Source organism: Dermacentor silvarum, chromosome 2 (genome assembly GCF_013339745.2).
Source record: "Dermacentor silvarum isolate Dsil-2018 chromosome 2, BIME_Dsil_1.4, whole genome shotgun sequence".
NCBI classification, from domain to species: Eukaryota; Metazoa; Arthropoda; class Arachnida; order Ixodida; family Ixodidae; genus Dermacentor; species Dermacentor silvarum.
In genome coordinates this window covers 40,040,344-40,060,761 of record NC_051155.1, presented here as the reverse complement: position 1 = coordinate 40,060,761, position 20,418 = coordinate 40,040,344, and the positions used below count along the sequence as shown (strand labels likewise).

General features: G+C 49.3%; 1 protein-coding gene across 1 annotated transcript in view; it reads left to right on the top strand.

Moving 5' to 3' along the window:
• LOC125942979 (uncharacterized) overlaps window positions 1-20,418 on the top strand; it is a 68,026-nt gene that overhangs the window by 19,266 nt on the left and 28,342 nt on the right. The gene's annotated exons all lie outside the window — the stretch shown is intronic.

The following is a 20,418-nucleotide window of genomic DNA, read 5'->3' as shown; positions in this document are numbered from 1 at the left end:
TAGCCGTATCGTATATAGCAGCCGAGTTCATGCATTTGCCACTGTTAGACCTGCACTGAACGTACGCTAATATGATTATAAAAACTGCTTTTATAGCTGAGTCTTGACCACAGTGGCCATAGCTCTTTGAAGGGGCGACACTGCGCCCAGAGTATTTATGCAACGCAAGAACGGCGCATTTGATTATATCGGCACGTTTACGGCCACCACTCGCTGTTGGCTTCAAGTACAATAGAAACCATGCACCGCTCACACGAAATAATGAGGAAATGTTCAAAGCATATATGAACACTTCTCACGCACATATCAGAAGCGATCACACTGAGACGAGAAGGCATGAACGTCCCGGGCACATCGCAAACGGCGACAACGACCACCTAGCCGCACTGGCACGCGAAAATGTCGATGCCCGCCGTACTCGCGTGGCAACGAGCGGTGTTGTTGCTTACGATGCAGTGTCGAAAGGGTCATCGCTTGTTACCTGTTTAGCATAATAGGCAAACAGTGTTTTCGATAACTACTAAACCTGGCAGCATAAAAATACTCTCTCCGTAGTTGCACTTCGTTCATGGAAGCGCCGGCGACTGCGACCGACAGCCTTCGCGCAAGAACGGTGCCTGTACCGCGGTATTAGCACTGCGCCGTGTCGCCGCTTCCTAATCTTTGTGTGTGCATCGTATTATGCTAAGAGTCGTTCACTTCAAGGCGGTAAGGTCAGTACCGCACTATATAAGCAGTTTCCTTCGTCGTACTTGCTTCTCCTAAATTTCAGGTCCGCCGGTATAGCGGACGAACTCGTAGGCTGTGTTAGGCCTAATGAAGCTGCCTGAACGAGATCGACACCGCCTCTATCTTGATGTGGAGGGCTGTAAAGTGCTGAAAATTGTGCATATCAGCGTCGGAAGCATATTTCGACTCAATTTGAGCGTCAGTAAAATAGTTGCAGTGGCTTAGCTCGGCTATGCCAGGATATACGTAGCGTTAGCAAAGGTTCAGCTGATTATTCTTAGCTTTCCTGGTTGTCTCCTACGCTCAACCGCTAATTGCCAGGCAACTACTTCGGGATCCGATGAGTCAAGCTTCTCCGTTCTTCTGCGCTGTTGAGCAGCATTTGCGCTCTCCTTTTCCGTGGCTATACCACACTGGCAAACGCCAGTCAGAAGCGCAGCGGCTCCAGCGCATTGTCAGACGGCGACTCCACAGCGAGCGCGCGCCGGCGCCAGTGCGTCTACCACGGCTACGACGTCACTCCTCTGGAATGCGCAGACCGGCGGCGGTGAGTCGCGCGCGGCGGCGGCGGAGTGCGCGAGAGGTGCCGGGACCGGTGGCTCCGGTGCGCAAGCCGTGTGACATCACTGATCCTTGCGCATGCGCAGCACGGCTCTTGATGTGCCGCGCGAAACGGGCTTGGCTAGGCCAGTGTAGCTAACGCTACAAAAACATACACGAGCGCATTTGCGGTGATATTTACGTTGTCCGGTGTGATGTTCTCACTCGGCGGCCGCTCGCACGGGGATCAGCATACTGGTTTTGTCGGCGCCGCCGGCACGAAAGCTTATCACACTAAGATCACTCGCTCTCGTCGGTCGCGTCGTCGGTCGTTTCTTCGTCATACTTGTATGACAATATTAGTCTCCCACAGGCAAGGTATCAAGCAGCCGGCCGAGCGTTGGCGCCGGCGTGAGGTCGACTTCTGAGCAACATCGGTGTCATGTTGGCATATATTGTGATGTACCGGACGTTAACCGAATATTGCTTAAACAGCCGAAGTTTCTACCGAAACACAGCGCAAATACCGCGTCGTCGACCGGCACAGCGCCGACAATAAAGAGTTCGCGTCCTCGACGACTATGCTGCATACGCATGCGTCGTCAGCTGCACGAACCACCGACGCCGTACAAAACGTTTTCGGCGCTCGCCGCTAGGGTACAGCGCATGCGCACTCGGGACATGCAAAAGGCGGATTGTAAAAGAAGAGACTTCGCTGAAGTCGATATATTAAAAAAGAACAACAAAGAACCTTCCGATAAGTGTACAACACAATCGACTACAAGGCGATTTACGATTGCTACGAAAGAGGAAACAAACACGCGGGCAACCGAGAAAGTGCGAGCCCCAACGAACGTGACCCACACTGCACCGCCAGAATATACAATGAAAAGTTCTTGCCGAACCCATCTCGCGATGACAGTCAGCGGTAATGAGCTAGCATTGAACTAATATAGCGACATAACGTATAGACAAAAGCAAAAACAGTTATCTATGAAGTGTGTACTGCAGAGGGACTCCTCTTTCCCGCTTCCTTAAGAACACTCGGCGTCATGTGGCACCGCTGCCACCGCGAAGCCGGCGCCTGGTTACCCAAATCCATTGGCGCGCCGGTGAGTGCGAACGCTGAGAAACGCCTCCCTGGGGCACCGGGACTGACCTCTCCCCCTTATATATACAGGGTGACCCAGCTATCACGCAGCACGATTAGAAAAAAAGATGAATGGCATTACGCGAAGCAAACCTAGTGCGTATTCTTTCCAGTGCAGTGGAGTGGCCGCCAGTAATTCTTTCGTTGCTAAAATTTATTTAGCTAATTGTAATGAATTATCCAACTAGAGAAGTATTGTCCTATTTGTCAAAAAAGTCAATGAGAAGATTGTAGGGCAGCACGAAAAACTCCCGATACAGCTTTCTGTTGCTCAGTACGTGCTACATAAAAGTGTTTTTCCGAGTGTGAAAGGAGCCCGCATTAGTCTGGGGGCTATAGCTTCTAGCTATAACCCCCCCACTAACGGCCTGACCGAGCGGTTTCATCGCACACTTGCCAACATGATCGCCGCTTATATTCATCCAGACCACAAAAACTGGGATGTCCTTTTACCATTCGTCACTTTCGCATATAACACGGCCGTGCAGCGCACAACTGGCTACTCGCCATTTTACCTCGTTTATGGACGCTCTCCTACTTTCTTTCTGGACGTTTTATTCTTTAACTCGAAGGCTAATTCATCTCTATCGTCGTGCGAAGAGTATGTTCTCTGACTCGACCACTGTCGCCAGCGTGCTCACTTGAACACAGAGGCCAGACAACAAGACCGGCAAAATATTTACTACGAATGCCATCGCGTTGTATCTTTTCGACCTGGCGACGAGGTCCTGCTCCAGACCCCTGTTCGCACCCCTGGTTTGTGTGAAAAATTCCAGTCACCGTTCATCGGGCCGTACATAGTCCTTCGGCAGACTTCGCCTGTCAACTATCGCGTAATACCTCTAGACGCCCACACAGACGACCGTTGCCGCAATGCCGAGGCTGTCGACGTCTCCCGCATGAAGCCCTGCACGCGGCATGCCTCGACACCTTGACGGCCGGCCAGGACAGCTTCCTCATCTCTATGTTATCCTCACCATCCTCACACATTTACCTATCCTCATCTTCGCCTGTACATGCGATCATCATCATGCCCTATGTGCGGCGCTGGTTCGCTGACGAGCCTACTAAACGTCGTCCCAATCGAGACGTCACAATATATATATATATATATATATATATATATATATATATATATTGTAAGCACTATTAACTTACTTCGTCCTTTTCATTTGTACATAGCCATCATCACCTTCCCTGTTCTTCTACTTCTTCGCGCATGAGCTGGGGCGTTTGCTTTTTGGAATAAAAAGCGCTTGGACCGCTCGGTCGGTCTCGGTCTTATAAAGTGGTGGAGGTACGTCAAGACCCCGACGTCCTCTCGCGTTCCCGTCCTCCCTGAGCTAGCACAGCGATAACCGGGCGCAGGCGGCGACCGGAGCTACGTTCCGGTCGCCGCCTGCGCCCGGTTACCCCTACTATGATGGACACTTCCAACCCCGGCTCTTCCGGCGCCTCTAACCCTACCGCACAAACGACTCCGCCTGCGGTTCCCTCTTGGACTGTGACGTGCCCTCAACGCGATCCCCCTGTCTTTACGGGACGCCGCGGTGATGACGTCGACGATTGGATCGACAACTACGACCGCGTGAGTTCTTGCAATAAGTGGACCGATACCCAGAAATTGAGGCACGTCGCATTCTACTTGACCGGTGTTGCACAGACATGGTATTTCAATCATGAATCCGACATCGCGGATTGGTCCACGTTTACCGCCAAGCTGCGGCAAGTCTTCGCTTCCTCGTCTAGCCGTGCAGAAGTCGCCAAGCAGAAGCTGGGCACGCGCCTCCAACTTCCGCAAGAGTCTTACACCTCATACATAGAGGATGTCTTGGCTCTGTGCCGCCGTGCGAACCCTAGCATGACGGAAGCCGAAAGCGTGCGACCCATATTAAAAGGCATTGGGTCTGTCGCGTTCAACGCCTTAATCGTGCAAAATCCGGCTTCTGTCAAAGACATCACTGCCACGTGTCAGCGCCTGGACGAGATGCAGTCTCTTCGCCTTCAACATGACAGTAGCGATCCTCAGGTTCCCCATTCTTCAGATCTCCGTGCTCTCATCCGCACCATCATCCGCGAGGAGCTTCAAATATACCTGAGGCGTTCACCTACTGCCTGTGCCCCAAACCCCACCTTCGACTTGCGCGAGGTCGTAAAGCAGGAGTTGACAGCGATGACTACACTCACGACGCATCTTGCTCCCGTAGCGCGCCCCTCACCTACCTACGCGAATGTTGCTTCGCTCCCTACCCCTACCGTGACCTCCGTGCCTCCTGACGTTACCTATGACCATTTGGCTTCGATGGGAACCAGAGCACTTGCTGCGCCATCCTACCCTCAGTGGCGTCCACCTCGTCCGGTTTGTTTTTACTGTGGTATACGCGGCCATATATCTCGCTTCTGCCGCCGTCGCCAGCAGGATGAAAGACGAGGCTATGCTGAGCACGAGAGAGACCGCACTCGCCGACCAGACTCCTACTATACCGGTTCGTAACTCCTTCCCTCAGCAGCGTTCACCGTCTCCTCCAGCTTCTCCCAATCTGCCTCATAGTTCCCGTTCGGCCAGACGTCGTTCTCCTTCGCCTTACCGGCGCTCTACATCGCCGCTTCGCCCCACTTCCCATCTTGCCGACCAGCACTCGGAAAACTAACTGTTGCAGTTTTTGGATGAGAAACGGCTTCCTATCGGCCAACATGCTTTATGTAACTGTTGAAGGTGTTCCCGCGTCTGCTCTCATCGATACCGGTGCCGCCGTTTCTGTTCTTCGTAGTGATCTGTGTTGACGGCTCCGGAAAGTGAAAACGCCTTATCTTGGACCTATTTTGCGTGGTGCTAATAATGCATTCATACACCCCGACGGACAGTGTACTGCTCGTGTTTTCATCGACGGCATTCGCCACCACATTGAGTTTATCGTGCTTCCAACGTGTATCCATGAACTTATCTTCGGTTGGCACTTCCTACATTCTGCTTCAGCCGTCATTTCATGTAGAGAGGAAGTTGTCCACATCGCGGATACAGCGCTTGCACCTGTTACAGATTCTTCACCTTCATGCGTGAACTTGGTCATTGATGAAGACTACGTCCTGCGTCCTGGTCACGAAGACGTTGTATCCGTAACATCCCGGCAGATCGCCGACGGAGACGCTCTAGTCGCCCCTTCTTCCCGCTGTACTTCTCGTGGAATCCTCATTGCCACCTGTCTTGTCCGGTTTTCACGTGGCCGCGCCCTTCTGTCTGCCTGCAACACGACCCCAGATCCTGTGATGCTGCCTAAAGGGATGACTGTTGCAACCCTCGCCAACACTCAACCTATCTCTATAGTCACGCTTTGCCCTTCTTCATCGCCAGCACCTACCTCAGGATTTGGATGATTCCTTCCCTCCCCCAGCCGTTCTTGGTTCTGACCTAACCGCCGCGCAGTCCGAAGCCTTACTGGCGGTCTTAGCGAAGCACAAAGCCTGTTTCGATAGCTGTTCCCCTGTGTTGAGCCAAACTTCTGTGGCTTCACACCGCATCGAAACCGATGGTTCCGCTATCATACGACGACGCCCCTATCGTGTCTCGCCGTCCGAACAGAGGGTCATTGAACAACAGGTTGCTGACATGCTTGCGCGGAAGATAATTAGACCTTCATCTAGTTCCTGGGCTTCTCCCGTGGTTCTGGTAAAGAAAAAGGATGGCTCCGTTCGCTTTTGCGTCGACTATCGAGCGCTCAATACGATCACACGCAAGGACGTATATCCAATACCTCGAATCGACGACGCTTTGGACGCACTGCAAGGGGCGGAATATTTCTCTAGCCTTGATCTTCGATCAGGCTATTGGCAAATTCTGATGAACGAGACTGACAAAGAAAAGACCGCATTCGCTACACCAGATGGACTTTATGAATTTAACGTGATGCCTTTTGGTCTTTGTAACGCTCCCGCCACATTTGAGCGCATGATAGATAACGTACTTCGTGGACTAAAATGGAAGACCTGCCTCTGTTATCTGGACGATATTGTCATCTTTCGTCTAACTTCAGCCAACATCTTCATCGATTAGACGAAGTTCTCAAGTGCCTTGCAAATGCTGGTCGCCAGATCAATACAAAAAAATGCTAATTTGCAAGCAAGACTATAAAAGTATTGGGCCACGTCGTCTCAAAATATGGCATCCAGCCAGGCCCCGAAGAGATTAGTGCTGTTCTCCCCTTTCCTGGGCCCCAGCAGCAGAAAGATCTGCGTAGTTTCCTCGGCTTGGCTTCATATTTTCGTCTATTTATACGCAACGTTGCTGCCATAGCAGCTCCTCTACACAAGCTACTGGTTACCGGTGCCTCTTTCACATGGACTAACGAATGCGAATCAGCTTTTCAAGCTCTTAAGCAACATCTTACTTCCGGACCAGTGCTTCGCCACTTCGATGAACTAGCCCCCACCATACTCCATACTGAGGCAAGCGCACAAGGTATTGGCGCAGTACTTCTGCAACGTAATGCAGCCTCTAAAGAGCAAGTCATCGCATATGCCAGCCGAACACTTTCTCCAGCTGAGCGGAACTAGACCATTACAGAGCAAGAGTGCCTGGCTATCGTCTGGTCGATTCAGAAATTTCGCCCATACCTTTACGGCAGCCACTTCACCATCGTCACCGACCATCATGCTCTGTGTTGGCTGCCATCAATGAAAAACATTAAAATTAAATTATGGGGTTTTACGTGCCAAAACCAGTTCTGATTATGAGGCACGCCGTAGTGGGGGACTCCGGAAATCTGGACCACCTGGGGTTCTTTAACGTGCACCTAAATCTAAGTACACGGGTGTTTTCGCATTTCGCCCCCATCGAAATGCGGCCGCCGTGGCCGGGATTTGATCCCGCGACCTCGTGCTCAGCAGCCCAACACCATAGCCACTGAGCAACCACGGCGGGTAATGAAAAACATGTCAGGACGCTTAGGACGCTGGATACTCCACTTGCAGGAAATTGACTTTGCAATAACGTACAAGTCTGGAAAAAGTCATCATGATGCAGACGCATTGTCTCGCTGCCCACTCTCGCTCTCTCCCGGTAACGCGCCGTCGCCTTCCCCACCACGTCGTTCCGATACTACGCATGCCTCAAACCAGCTCTCGATAACGCCCCTGGACCTAGCTACGCTTTCATCACGCTCTGATCTCATCTTGCTCCAGCGGGCCGACTCCTATACTGTCGAACTCTCATGGATCGCCTTAGTGGATTCGCCGAACCACCCAACAGTCGCTTGCGACGCCAACTTCGACAATTCCGCCTGCAAAGTGGTATGCTACACCGCTACGTTTATCACCCAACAGGTCACCGGTGGGTCCCAGCTCTTCCTCGCTGCCTTCGCCGGCGCTTATTAGAGGCACTTCACGATGACGCATCGGCTGGCCACTTAGGCTTCCACAAGACTTACGACCGCATCAAGACCCGCTGCTTCTGGCCTGGCCTATCCACAACGGTGGCCATATATATTGCCTCCTGTGCGTCATGTCAGCACCGAAAACGCTCGACTTCCCCTCCTGCCGGTTTACTACAACCTCTGCCTTGCCCGGACGCACCTTTTGAATTTGTTGGCATTGATTTATATGGTCCCTTGCCTTTGACACCCTCTGGCCACCATTGGATTGCCACTTCGGTCGACCATTTAACCAGATATGCCGAGACTGCCCCTCTGCGAGCCGGTACCGCGTCTGAGGTTGCTGACTTTTTCTTGCGCTCCATCGTCTTGCGCCACGGGGCTCCTCGCGTTCTTCTGAGTGACCGTGGCAAGGCGATTATTTCCCAAGTTCTCGAGGAAGTTCTTCGGGCCACTGATACCGTGCACAAATCTACTTCTACCTATCATCCGCAGACCAATGGCCTCACTGAGCGCTTCCACCGTACGCTGTCTGACATGATTTCCATGTACATCCGGCCTGACCACACTAACTGGGATAAAATTCTTCCTTTTGTGACATTCGCCTATAATACTGGTATTCAACGGACTACCGGTTACAGCCCTTTCTTCCTTGTATATGGAAGATCTCCTTCCACCATATTTGACAGAGAATTCTTTTTAGCACCTTCTTCGCCTACCGCGTCCCTTCCAGAAGATTTTGCTGCCAGAGTGCACATTGCCGTCAAATTGCCCGGCAAAGCACGGAAGCTACCCAAGCTGAGCGCAAACGTCGCTGCGACAACAAACGCCGTGACCTCCGTTTTCACCCTGGAGACCAAGTCCTGCTTTGGACTCCAGCCCGAACTCCAGGCCTCTGTGAGAAGTTCCTTCAACGCTATATTGGCCCATACACCGTTGTGCAGCAAACATCTGCAGTGAACTATCTCGTGCGCCCAGTACACTCCGTCACTGACCGGCGCCGCCGGAATGCCGAAATTGTTCACGTCTCGCGGATGAAGCCCTTCACTCTCCGTTTAGATAATCTGTAATCTGCGGCCAGGCTGGCCGCTTCCATGACGGGGGGAAGTTAGTGTAAGCACTGTTAACGTACTTCGTCCTTTTCATTTGTACATAGCCATCATCACCTTCCCTGTTCTTCTACTTCTTCGCGCATGAGCTGGGGCGTTTGCTTTTTGGAATAAAAAGCGATTGGACAGCTCGGTCGGTCTCGGTCTTATAATATATATATATATATATATATATACCCACCACTATCTAGCGGAACTGCCGAGAAGTCCGCACGTGGGATGCGAGAGACGCCTGCCGGTACCTGCGAACGCTCAGTATTGTTTCCTCAGTGCCCCAAGTTCGCGAGATTTTCATTGAAGAGCGTCACACACCTACTGGCCCATACTCAGTGTCCAACGTTCTCATCAAAGAGGTTCATTCGAGCCCTGTACCAACCGAGTGGCGCACACCCAGTACTCCAAGTCGGCGTCACTGAGCTTCTTCGAACAGTGGTACCTACTCAGTCCCGCGTCTACAGTAAGCCATTTCAACGTTCATTTTCGTGTCAAACCAAATTGCTTCTAGTTACGCAGCATTTTCACACAATACTTGACAATATCTCACGACCTAACTGTACTTCTTTAGAATTATCCAACGCTTCCGATGGCGTATCACATCAACTAAGGTTGCTGAACCTTTCTGCACTCATTATTGCTCATCAGTTACTAACCTGCATGGAACACATTGTTACTAACCGATTGTAATTCGTTTCAGGTAATGTCTGTGACTCTGGTTTCATAGATGTTAAATCCGGCCTTGCACAATGGTTGTCTTTCTTCATCTATATTACCGACCTACTCATCCGCATGTCATCCTACATACAATTATCATTCGATGACAGCGTGGTTTATCGAGAAATTTGTATGCCCTCAACATGAAGAAATTTTGCCAATTGGATCTTAACAATATTAGTAATTGGTATGAGAAGTGGCTCATGGAATTAAACGCAGCTCTGTGTAAAAAATGCATCAAACTGCGGCGAGAGTGCCTGAACCTACCTACATTACCAAATAATTTCAGCTTGAATATGTCGTTACTTACGGTTATCTTGAATGAATGAATAAACCTTTATTTTAAACTGTGAGTAAGTTGGCAGTCGAGGTGGGAGGGTCCCTTATTCCAGGAACCCTCTGGCTTGGATCACCCTCCGGGCCCGGGCGACAAGTTCGCGCTGGTCGACCAGGTCCGGCTTGGAGATCGCAGCCTCCCACGTCTCCGCGAGGAGGGTTGGGTCTGCGTCTGCTGCTATCGGTTGTGTCGTTGTAATGCGTGCTCGGGTGTGCTTGCATTGCAGTAGGAGGTGTGCCAAGGTGTCTGGCACGTTGCAGTGTGGGCAGGTGTAGCTGTATATCGTCGGGTGGAAATGATGCAGTAAGCTTCCGTGGGTGAAGGTATTGCTCTGGAGTCGCCTGTAGTCGGTGCCTTCGTTTCTGGTTAGTTTTGGATGTGGTGGGGGGTATACCCTGCGTCCAAGCCAATAGTGCTGCAGTAGCGCTTGATAAGTTAGCGGTATTGTTTCAGTTTCCTCCGCTGATTTGGGTGGGTGGAGCATGTCGAAAATCTCGTGCGGGGAGGCCCGGTTGACGCTTGCGCGGGCCGCGCTGTGTGCCGCTTCATTCCCCTCGAGTCCCTCATGTCCCGGAACCCACATGATGCAGTTGTAGGGGGGAGGAGTGTCGCCACGTTTCAGTATGTTTATCGCTTTGACGGAGATCCTGCCCTTCATGTAGTTGCGTGCCGCTGTTTGAGAGTCGGTGAAGACCACTATGGCATCGTCGCTTGTATGGGTGGCGAGTGCTATAGCGGCCTCCTCTGCTGTGTCCGCGTGTTTGGCGAGAATTGTAGCCAACGCCAGTGTCGTTCCCCTAGTCTGTGACGCTGATGGCGAAAGCGTTTCGGCCCGGATACTTCGCTACGTCCACGTAGCGCGCCTGCGGGTCGTTACGGTGCTTGTGTCCGATAGCGTTTACCCTGGCGAGCCGTCTGCCTGGATGGTGTTCTGGATGCATGTTCCGAGGGATCTGATGAACTTGTAGGCCATCTCGGAGCTTCGACATGATCTTTTCCTTACGTTCGCCATCAAGTTCTAGGTTGGTTGCCTGGCCTGAAAATAACACAAACACTATCTTGGGCACCTCACATCACACAAATAGCGAGCAACGCAAATGAAACCTTAGTTTATCTTCAGCGCAACTGGAGAAATGCTCCTGTTTTCCTGAAATTACTTTTTACAAAACACTACTAGGATGCAAACTAGAATACGCCGCTGCTGTTTATTATTCAAAGCATTTCAGCTGAAATAATACAATAGAAGTAGTACAAAATAATGCGGTACCATTCATCCTTTCCAACTACAGTATAACTGCAAGTGTTACAGCTATGAATTCTTTCACTACTTTGCTCGTCCTTACCTAGAATGGTATTTCGGATCTGCCTTTTCCAGTAAGTCTATTATCTGCCTTCTTTACACAACGAAATGCTCACGATACCTACCGACTGTTCATCACGTGTCGATCCTACAAATAAAGTTGGCTACATTCGGTGCAATACCACTACTTCCTTAAATGCATTTTTACAACGCTTTACGAACGACGGAAATCAATTACCCGCGGGTATTGTAACAATAATATGCTTCGCACTCTACAGGCACACTGTGACTTTTTTTGTGAGTAAACCTGCTTGTAAATTTTATTATTGCGGTTTCACTCGTATGGCATAACATTCAATGATGTTTTGGTGTGATTTCGGGCACATGTAATCCTGCGTGCTTTTGTGACGTTCTTTTGTATTCATTTTACTTGGCTGTGCGTGTAGTTTTTGTGATATTTATTGTTGTATATTCCCACACCCCTCTACAATGCATCAAAGATTGAGGGTACCTTAAATAAACAAATAAATTAGTACCTCCTCTTTCCTTGTAGACTATGTGGTGAAGGGGCACCATGAACTTAGCAGTTTGATGTATAGCCTTCAAGAAAGACGCAGCCACCGGCTCAGTCAAGACGATTTGTCTTTTTGTGGCTGCGTCTCCACCACATGTAAGTGTCGAAATAGAAATTTGGGTTGCCATGCAGGATGCGCCGAGTTTATCGTTCGCATGATTTTTACTCGAGTTTGCTCGATGGAAATGAGTGAACAGAGATAGCATGGAACGCGCAAAAACTGTGTTTCAAGCACAGAAGCCTGCGCAACAAAACGCGCCAGCGCCGCGTATTGTTATCAACGCATTATCGAAATATAGCAATACCGTCACTGTCCGGCTGTCTATCTGCACACTTGCCGTGAGCCGCTTGCCACGCGCCCTTCTCGGGCGCGTCAAGGGCGTGCCTCCTCTTTCGGGCATTAGAGTTCGATACTCCGTTAAATGCAAACAGGGCGCATGCAGCGCATTCTTGGACCTACACTTTCACTCAAACGAATACGTCAAAATACAACATATAAAATAACAAACATGTTATTTCTTAAAGCATCTGTTTTTAACGCTATCAATTTCTGATAACAAACGGATTTCGAGGGAAATAATAAACTTTCCACTTTTTGCCGTGAGTGGCGACAGTGAGCCGAAAGCTTACAAGCGGATACAATCTCGAGGGTCGCAGGCGCGAAGGAGTTCATACGGTTAGCAGCCGCCAGTGGCGCTGAATTGCTATTGTCGATAAACTCAGTCGTGACAATGATCTGGCCGTTCCCTTTTCATTATGGAAACGGAAACGCAGGGCTGCGACATTGCTATTTACCGCAGGTGTTTCACTGAGGCTATTAAGGCCGCCGCTTTACCAACTAAAAACGATACTGTAGCCATAGAGACGGGAGCAAGGCCTGCCACTGCAAAATGGCGGTACGGTAATCTAGGGTCCGTAGTTACGCAGCACAGTGAAAATCTGCCATTTTACCTGTGTGCGCAAAGCCTGTGCGATACATTGCGAATATGAGCGTGCTGCCCAGCGACATAATTCATCGCTTGTCATGGCTTGCCCAGTGAAGATGCCTTTGTGCGTATGTACGCACTGAATGCGTTTGTTGTGCACTCCAAGGTGCTTGCCGAATGCCACTGCTGGAGCTAGCAGTGATCGCAGATGGATATTGTAATGACACCACGGCAATCGGGTTTTGTCAGGTGAGGGTTCTTCTGCACAATGTTAAAACGAGACTTCGAACGGGGGAAGGTGTTGCAACTGCTTAGTGTGCAGTGCTTGTGATGAAGAAGTGCCATCACACTGGGTCCCGAAAAGAAAGCGATTCTCGATACCGACCGTGTTTGCGATACTGCGGCTCCGATATATCACTGATGACAGAGCAGCCATCTCAAGCGACAGTTGAGATACGTTGTCGTTAGAAAACACTATGCACTCCTCAGCATCGTCGTGCACCACGGCGCATCGATGCCTTGGAAGCAGCTACAGTGACGTGCCGATAATTATTCCGTAGTGTTTAGACGCAACCAAGGACGGAAAAAAGTCAGGACAGGAAAGAGCGTCTGAATAAAAGCCATACAAGGCCGTATGTGACTTGCGCGGTCGGTGTGGTGTACGAAATTCCACTTGATTGCGGCAGGGTTTATATCGGTCAGGCAGGCCGTTGCATCAATGATAGAGCAAGGGAACACGAGCTGCCTATCAAGAATAAGATTAGTGCACATTTACCTATGCACTGTAATTCCTGCACATGTGAGGCAGACTTTTTCAATATCCGCATTCTCGGCAAAAGCAAAGATTCCCTGGCACGGGAGCTAATGGAGGCTTATTTTATCGCTATGAAACGTGACATCTGTGTCAGCGATACGTCTTAGGCTTTACGCACCACTGAACGCCAGTTTCTGCACCATATGATTGGGTAACGATGCAAACTTTGAGTTACGTGCGCAAATGTGCGTGCGCACAAGACCATCTTCTCCTATAAATTTGACTCTTGTCTGCTTTCAATAAATTAGTTGCAAGTGACGCTCTTTCCTGTCCTGACTTTTTTCCGTCCTTGGTTGCGTCTAAACACTACGGAATAAGATGAACCAACTAGCCCAGCAACAAATCCCGGTGTCGATAATTATTTGCCGTGCGCTACGTCGCCATATAGCAGGCAATGAAACCGTGTTGAGGGTCCATCACAGCCCGAGAATATATATTTATAAACCAGCGACAGTCAGCACTTTGTCTTTGCTAGCGGTGCTCAGTATGATATGAACCGATGATAGTTCGTTGTGCGTGTTTTACGTATTTCGTCGGTCAGGATTGTTGATGCCTCTCAGCTGAGCACCGCATCGCTGTTGCAGTAAAATAACTCTGCGTAGCCCAACCACGGTGGGTGCGCGCAAAAGCGTTATATTCCTCACGCGGGGCTTGACCTATGGTTTTGATGCACAGGCGAACTCGTGCCAAACTCATACATCGCGACCCCCCCCCCCCCTCATCCCCCGAGTTAGAAAAGGCCAGCGCAAGTCCTCCTCTCCACGGCGCTACGTCACCGAAGTTAGATATGCGGGCGGATCGGCGGGATTTCTGTCACAGCGCCGGCGCAGCACACGCAGCTGCCAAGACCGGCGCGACTTGGCTTGGCTATCGGATGGGGCCAGCACGCGCGTTGGGAAAGGAAAACTGTTTATTGAATGTGGTATCCATGAGGCTTTTTAAAAAGAAAAACATAAGAAAAGTTATATACACGTCTATTCGCATCATCGCCCAATTATGTGGTGCAGTACCGAGATCAGAATTACAAGATAATGCAGGCCCTAATGCAAGGGGTGTTCATGCTAGCGGCGTCGGCTTCAGCATCTGGCAATATTGACACCATTTCGCTGCGACGGTGCTTTTTGTCGTCGGTGTCTTTCTTTGCACTCAGTAGCTCAGCGGTACAGCACAGAACTTTGCTGCCGTGCCGTCGAAAATTCCTGGGTGCTGCTGCGCACCAAACTGTCGGTCAAACTATGCGAACGGACCGCGAGCGCGCATGTACCGGTTTCCGTCGGACCCCGCACAATATGCAGCGTGGACGAAGGCTGTGCTACGGGAAAACTTCGTACCTACGAAGTACACAGTGGTAAGGACGTGTTCCCTTTTGCTTTTCGCGGTCATGCTTCTCGTGAGAGCAATGTTTAGTTGATTGTATTGCGTGATACTTGTATATCTTACGACGCGCTATACACTTCAAGGAATGAAAACCAAACAGATACTGTTTCAGTGTAATTTTGTTATGTGTTCGTGCTTTTAAGTGTATAATGCAATGCATAGGCCTCAGTTGCGCGTCTGTCTAATCATAAATTTATTTTGCGCCATGTGTTCGACAGTAAAATTGACTACATCGAACAGACGCTGTACCGGGCGTAGTTACGATACATGTGAAGCGTCCGACATGTATCCAAGTGCAGAATTAACGATGGCTCGCGGCATAACATCCCAAATCGAGATTCGCTCAGCGTTCTTCATGGCTGTGTCGTGGTTGCCGTACTGAAGCAGAGATATAAAGCAGAGATATAAAGCAGAGTCTGTACAAGCGGCTTGCTATACTCGCGGACAACTTTCTGTGGCAATGAAGGGAAAGCTACGGCCACGTGGATGCGGCAGCGTTTGACAGTGGTTTTGGTTGCTCGGAACAGACGCTGAATCGACGCAGCTTCCACTGCGTCTGTTTCGCGTTTGCCCAGACGCGGAAGATAAAAGCCGCTAAATAAGTGAACTTTTACACTCTGTGGTGTGTTCTGCCTTATTTAACTGTGGCTAATAAGCAGTTTGTTTCCTCTTTCTCAGTCTAAGCCAACGTGGATTAAAACGCGGGATTCTTTACAGAAGCGCTCTCACTTGTGCGCGCTTTGCCTCCGTAGCTTTCCCTTCATTGCCACAGAAAGTTGTCCGCGAGTATAGGATCTTATAATTCTGTAAAACGTCACTTTCATCTTATACCTTGTCCTGGTGCTTTCGTTGCAGATCCGTGAGCACCACTTCCATGAAAATGACTTCGTGGACTCGGCGAGCTATACCGACAACATGACTGGAAAAGTAATTGAAGTAACCCTCAAACTAAGGCGATTGAAGCCTTCTGCAATCCCAAGCATCTTTCCCAATTGCCCTGCCTACTTGTCTCGACAAGCAACTAAAGCACGTGAGAGCCCCGAAGAAAAGCGCACTCGTCTTGATGCAGAGGCATTACAGGAAACTATAAAATTATCAGTGCTGTATCACGAAGCAGAAGAAAAGAATGCCATCGCCAGTTTCGGAGACCTATTGAAAGCAATAGGTGGTCTCTCCCTTACTGACATCTGGAGCAAGGTCGTCACTCAAACACAAGTACTTTTTCTCAACTTCCACAACCAAGAAGCGCCAGTTGTGCATTGTGCGGTAACAGTGTCCTCGGACCTTTCTTTGGCGGTGTATGCCGATGAAATGAGATTGGAAAACCTAGGTTCATCTGTGCTTCCCTCGACGATCTCTGACTTCAGAGTGCTTCAGAAAGTTTTGTGCGACGTGGAAGATGTCATGAAGGATTCTTCAAAGAATGAACTTCAGTTAGAGATTATGCTGAAGTGTATTGTGGCACTCCTGGAGCAACTATCATCATCAGCTCTTCCACATGAGTGGCAAGTGCAAGTTGTCAAATTTGTGACACAGCAGCTTCATGTTCTCCTCACCAAAGCATCAATTTACCCGGCCGACTTTCTCGTGTTCTGTAGCCTTGTGTACACTATATCGCCACATGCATACAGATTCATCAGAAGTACAGCAAAACTGAAGCTTCCAGATCCCCTAACAATAAGGGGCATTTGTGCTTCTTACAATGCTAGCCCATCCAGGGAGCAACAAGATGATGCTTTCCTCTCATATGCAAGGAGGCTGGCGTCAACACTAAAAGACCATGAGCGCTTTGTCACGCTTATGATGGACGAGATCCACCTGCAGGCATCCTTTCAATACAAGGGTGGATATGTGACAGGTGCAGCGACAAACAGTGAGAATGCAGCAAAAACAGCATACGTTTTTAAGATGCAAAGCATGTTATCATCGAACAAGAATGTTGTGCACATACTTCCAGTGGCAAAGATAGAAGCAAAGCAACTGCATAAATTTCTTGATCTGCTGATCAGGCAACTAGAAGACATTGGCATACGAGTAGTTGCAGTGGTATCTGATAACAACTCGATCAACCGAAAGGCAATGTCATTTTTTGCCTATCCTCCCAAGTTGAGCATTGTTTACAGGCACCCCTTGGACTCATCAAGGCCCTTGTTTTTCATCCTGGATACCGTGCATATCCTTAAGTGCATCCGAAATAACTAGCTGAACCAACGTAATTGTGGAAGATGCATCTTCTTTCCTGGTTTCGGTTCCCTCACGGCAAACCCACCTGTGCTGACAGCCTCCTTTAATACGCTGTGCAAGTTGCATGAGGGAGAAACAAAATGAGCTTTTGCGGCTTGCTCCAACTTTCTCTTTTAAAGCTCTGAATCCATCCAATCTGGAGCGACAGAATGTCAAGCTGGCACTCAGGATATTCAACAGTTCCACTGTTGCAGCACTAAGGAGCACCAAAGTGGCACTTGATCATGGAAATGGTACATTAGAATTTATTAACATTGTTCTGACATGGTGGAACATAGTCAATGTCAAGACACCATTGAAGGGCCAGTACCTGAGAGACCCTTTTCAAGAACCGATAAGTGCACTCAAATTCCGCCAGATTGACTATCTAAACAAGATTGTAGATTGGTTGCACTACTGGCAGAGCTTGAAACGTGATGCTGGCCAGTTAACTCGTGAAACACACACAGCACTGCGTCATACCTCACATGCTCTTATTGAGGTGTCAGCATGTTGCATTGAAGACCCTGGGTTCAGGTATGTTTTATTAGGGAAGTTTCAAACTGACAGCTTGGAAGACCGCTTCGACCGATACAGACAGCTGTCTGGTGCCCAATATCATGTTTCAATACGTCAGATTTATGAATCTGAGCAGAAGCTAAGACTCCAGAAACTACGTAATCTTCCCAGCTTGGATGCCACTGCACCTTGTCTTCCCACCACGGATGTACAAGTCGTCGTCAAACAATTTGATCTTGCAGTGACCGATGATAATGTGAGGCAAAAGGAGGCAATGCTACCAGCTATCACATATGTAGCGGCATATTGTACACACGCTGCAGTGAAAAAACTTGTCTGTTCTTCATGCCAAGAAAACTTGATTATTTAAAATCGGAGTATAGAACTGGAAGATGATGTATTGATTGCAAATACAACACGAGGTGGACTTAAATTTCCACGAGCGGTAGTTGTGCATGCTGTGCTCACGATGCAAATTGCCCTTGATAAGCTAAGAAGTGCGAAGTATGCATCGAAATTTTTTGCTTGTGCAAAACAAAAAGAAGTGCTTGTCAGCCTCACAACTTCCCTAATTGGCTGTAACGAAGACTGGGACTTCTGCGATGATGGGCACTCACCTGAAATAGTGCTAAACTATGTTCTCAGTGCTGCTGCTAACACACTGCTCAACAATCTGTGTAAAGTTGAGAATAACAAACTGACTGAAAGCAAGGCTTCGAAATGGAAGCTGAAAACTCTTTTAGCATAATAATTTTTCTGAAGGATTCTTCTGCATGCATGCATTATTATGTGTCATGAATAAATATGTGTCAAAGAAAATTTATCGCTGTGCATTGTTATAAATTTCATGTGCTCGGCTGTGAAGAGCCTGGTGAAATATTTTAAGCCTACGTTTTTTAAGCATCCTGAAAATATCCGGCAGTACAATTATTTTCTATATCATCAAAGTCGCTAGTAAAAAAAATGTGGGGAAAACTGCATGTTGGAATGAAAAACCTTGGAAGTATCAGGTGAAGCCAGCTTTTAGGCAGATCTCACTGCGATGACGTCACGGAGCCCTGTACAGGCCTTCTCTAGTTCTAGGTGGTGTTGGTTGAACTCGAGAACATGGGGGCGGCAGCAGCAGCCTATGTCGTCGCATTCAGCGGCAGCAAGCGTTAATATGACCGTCCAGACCCGTTCATCTACATGACCGACGTAGAGTTTCAACGTCGTTTTCGCCTTTCTAAACCGTCAGTGCGCTGGCTGTGTTACGAGTTAGGTGAAAACCACCGTCTGCGGAGACAGTGGGGTGGGCAAGTTATGTTTTCAGAGCACAGATTCGTGTGACTCGGCTGTGGAGAAAGAGTTCGTGCAATGGATTTGGCTCTCTCCAGCTTCAAGCGATGTGCGTCCACCACACCCCTTCGCCAGGCCAAGTCCGGCGGCGTCATCGGAGTACTAGGGCACTTGAAATGACCGGGCTTTCAACGCCGACCTACCAACCTGCGAAGGCGAAGTGGTCACATTGTACAGGAATACCCATAATAGACGCCGGGTTGCCTTCCGGCCCAACAGGTTCCGAAAGAATTTGTCCCAGTTACACGCCACCGCTGCACTGCACGGCACAGGCGGAGAGGCGAAGGAAGTTACTTCACCAACACGGACCGCCTCGGCCGTCTGAACATCCACCTCTCCAGGCGCCAAGTTCTGCGTGAGCAAAAGCGTAGACGTGTGGCTGTTGAATGAGATAGCCGGCGACTTGTTTCCTCTGCCCGATCACGCCACTGCTGACTGGAGTAACTACGCCCGTCAGATCGTGATGGACGAGCTATTGGCGCGACCTCGACTCGTCTTCCCGGGAAGATAGTGCCAATTTGCAAATAGATATTTTGAATACTGTATTTTTCCGGCGAGCAAAAGTACAATCGACTCCGCCTGATGATGGGCGACAACGTTCCGCCAAGCCGCCAAAATTACGGCGGCGTTGCTGATTATGGACTATGGGTGTTCGGTATGATACTTGCTCAACACGCTTACGAGCCCGTGTTCGGTTCCCAATAGGGGACTGAACTGTTTCCGTCTAAATTGTGTTTTCTTATTTCACGGTGGCTACCGAGTCGTCGTATTAAGGCGAGATAGACATGCTGCCAGACAAACGTAGGCAGGGGTAGGCAAAGCAATGTCCTCACATTTTAAAAGCAAGTATGTTTTGTGAGCCTAATGCTAAGCATCTTCCCCTTGGCACAAATAACCGCATCGTATGGCCTCTGCGTCATTGTACACCTCCATTACTTCGTTACAGTGAGAGCTCACACGCAGTAATGGCAATTCCTGCAACATTCTTGTAGTTTTTGAATACTAACCCGTGTTCTAGGATGTCTTTCTTGAAGCAGCGCTTTAAGATACCAAGTCGCTAAATTGTCGCCACTTGTGTCAGATCGGTAAAAAAATTCGATGTTTACTCAATGGAAAATTATGTCCCTCACAGACCAAACATTCGCTAAATGATGCCACAAATCGCGAAAATGTCAACACTGCAGCTCACCGCTAACGACTCACGCGGAGGCCGCTGCTTTGTCCTCTCTTTCATTATAATCGGATAGCGCGGTGCAGTTCCAGTCATACAACTGAGCGCTCCACATTGGACATTTTACCGAACCACGTATCATGATCGGTGATGTTGCAGGCAGTGCGTCTTGCGTAAAGCAAATCTGTGTGTGACCTAGACCGTGGCTGGAAGCGGAGTTCCTTCGAGATGAAT